We start from the raw sequence: 2500 nt of genomic DNA, 5'->3' as shown, positions 1-2500 counted from the left end.
GTAATGTTAGGATTTTATAGTACTTCCAGTGGTATTACAAGTGTCCCTTTTGAGTGGATTCCCCAATTTTCTGCTAACTTGACCCAAACAGATATATATAGGTGGAGAACAAATTCGGGAAAATGAAAGGAAAAAATACTAAACATACATCAGTTGATTATTACAATACACTAGTTGTTTTGTTCAATATTATTTGCACTAGAAAGAAATTAACGACCATAAGAATTTAGTCTGTGATAAGGAAAAGTTTGTTCTGACTAAAACCTATATTGGAAATTTAGGCATTTGGGGTGCTTTTTCACAGGGTTACATGTGCATGGTATTAATTTTTATGTCAGTCCAATATTTTTCTTGAAAACTGTGTTGTCTCTATAACTTTGTCCTTTTTTGTGAAGCATGACATTTTCTTCTCTCAATTCAACATTTGATTTGTGTTGCTGATCTTGTTTTTCCAGCAAAAGTGTGAACTATGTTGAATAATAATTATTTTTGTTATATAACTGTTTTTGCCCCCAGCAGCGCTTGCTCTCATTGATTACTTCAAGGTCACATGACATCTAACAATAACACTTTTGCCGAGCGGGCAACAGTGCAAAATCTATGACGTCAGAGGGTAACAGTGCACTGTTGCCCGCAAATGTTGACCGATGACCACCGTTGCTGTTCCCATTGCACGTTTTCCTATTTGTGCTATATAACAAATCACTTAATGACCGGTCTCTCAGGAAACAGTTCATTTTGTTTCCCTCGTCTGCGCCTCAGGGGAGCATTGGAAACTTTTAGGGAAACAAAATGAACTGTTTCCCTCGGGACCAGTCATTAAGTGTTTACTGTTGGGATAATAGCAAAATTATTGACCTTGGGTGTTCGGTGACACAGCTACATTGTAAAGCATAACCATTATGAAAATGATATCTGTTTTACCTTATTATAGTGAGCTAACTTTTTGGTGTGGTTTTACTCACAGGTCTTGTAATAGGCCAAAAGCAATTTGAGAAATTCATGGGGTTGTGCATCGTGTTCAATGCAGTTTGTTCAGTGCATGTAAATAGTAATATGAAATGAAACATGTTTAGTGTGTTACTGATTACAGCCAACTGCAAAGGCATTGGCATGTCATTGTCGTAATGAGCTAAACCCAAATACTTACCTTCATGTTTTTTTGTGAAAGTTTTTGTTTTCGTTCTCGATTTTTCTCTGCTTAATATCCAGCTCCTGCCTTTGATCCTTGAGGGTTTTCTACCTGTCTGACTAATTCTGTGTAACTCAGTGCTTCAGTTCTCTTGGCAGATTTTTGGCACTGACAAAGAAGGGGGCATAGAATCTATATTAAGGGGTAGGGGAAATTCAATTCAGGGCAGATTATTATTGCAACTATTGTAATGTTATTCCATCACTCACCTTCATTGGTGAAATGTATTCATCCATGTGGCAAATTCTGTAGTCTTTGTGAGCCAGTAGCAAGTGGCCCTCGAATAAAAATTTTCTAGTGTGGTGAACTGTTTTGCTGGCATCAAAAGCCAAAAAAAGCGCTTTGCACATTGAACTAGAGCACCTTTGCTGACATTTTCAGTCTCTAAACGGAAAAAGCAGCTTACTTTTTTGAATTAACTTAACTCGCCCTTTGCAAAGAGTCCCATAAACTTGAAAAAGCACACAATCCCCCAGCAGTCAGATGTGACAGTTGACATGTTTTATTTTTAGTTACACAAAACATAGCAATGAACGTTGTTAAAGGGAAAAAAATAACAGGGTTTGTTGTCAATATTTGCCGCTGTTTTAAATATAACAGGCAGCCGCTCTGTCGCCTTGGCTTATAAAGCGAGAAAACTTACATTGTATTACATGAACAATGTCGACAAGATATTAACTCGAAGTTAAAAACATACATGTACGTTATATGCATTTCAGGACAACTTACGACCCCAAAACCTCACAAACTATATCGAGTGGCGTGAAAGTATAAGGCACTGGACTTTGCTCTTCTGTGTAAAACCAGTTACGACTGTGAAGACGAACACTAGCGGTAAAAAAACCTGCTTCTCTTCAAACTTCGATTTGAAAAAGTCTCTCTTGGTGTATGAAATCGGAATTCCACCTTTAAACACCTCTCAAAAATTTTCATATCAACGAAAAAAAAGTCATATTTGATATGTTTCGCGAAAACAATTTACCTCCAACATATCTTTGTTCTGAGCTTAAAGAGTAACCGACCACCTTAAGAAACGCAAAACTCTAAACAACGAACGTCAAATGAAGCTTCGAAGCTGGTCAAAAACTCTATTGCTATAGGCGAACTGGTTTTGGTCCGATCTCTTCCCTAACGGCTCTGAAGCATCGTCGAAAGATGTCAGATTCAGATCATCTTTTATTCAAATTTCTCAGAGGAAGGACAGCGGTGCGACAGCATCCACAATGACGTATTGGATTTTGATTTGTCGTCCGCCATTTTGAAAATGGAATGGTGGCAACACAAGTGTGATTCTAGTGCGCATGTCTA

General features: G+C 37.7%; 1 protein-coding gene across 7 annotated transcripts in view; it reads left to right on the top strand.

The window, feature by feature from the left end:
* Positions 1-2500, top strand: part of LOC137997224 (tetratricopeptide repeat protein 28-like) — a 91118-nt gene that overhangs the window by 30050 nt on the left and 58568 nt on the right. For 2 of the 7 annotated variants that reach the window (XR_011122428.1, XR_011122426.1), the window contains one exon: positions 1-1963. This exon is cut by the window's left edge and continues 325 nt beyond it. The exons of the other annotated variants lie outside the window; for them this stretch is intronic. The gene's annotated coding sequence lies outside the window, so the exon portion shown is untranslated. Of the gene's footprint in view, positions 1964-2500 lie in introns of those variants that run through there. 7 annotated transcript variants of the gene reach the window in all.

Source organism: Montipora foliosa, chromosome 3, assembly GCF_036669935.1.
Source record: "Montipora foliosa isolate CH-2021 chromosome 3, ASM3666993v2, whole genome shotgun sequence".
NCBI lineage: Eukaryota > Metazoa > Cnidaria > Anthozoa > Scleractinia > Acroporidae > Montipora > Montipora foliosa.
Note: the sequence above shows the minus strand (reverse complement) of the source record. Positions and strands in the feature narration are given on the sequence as shown.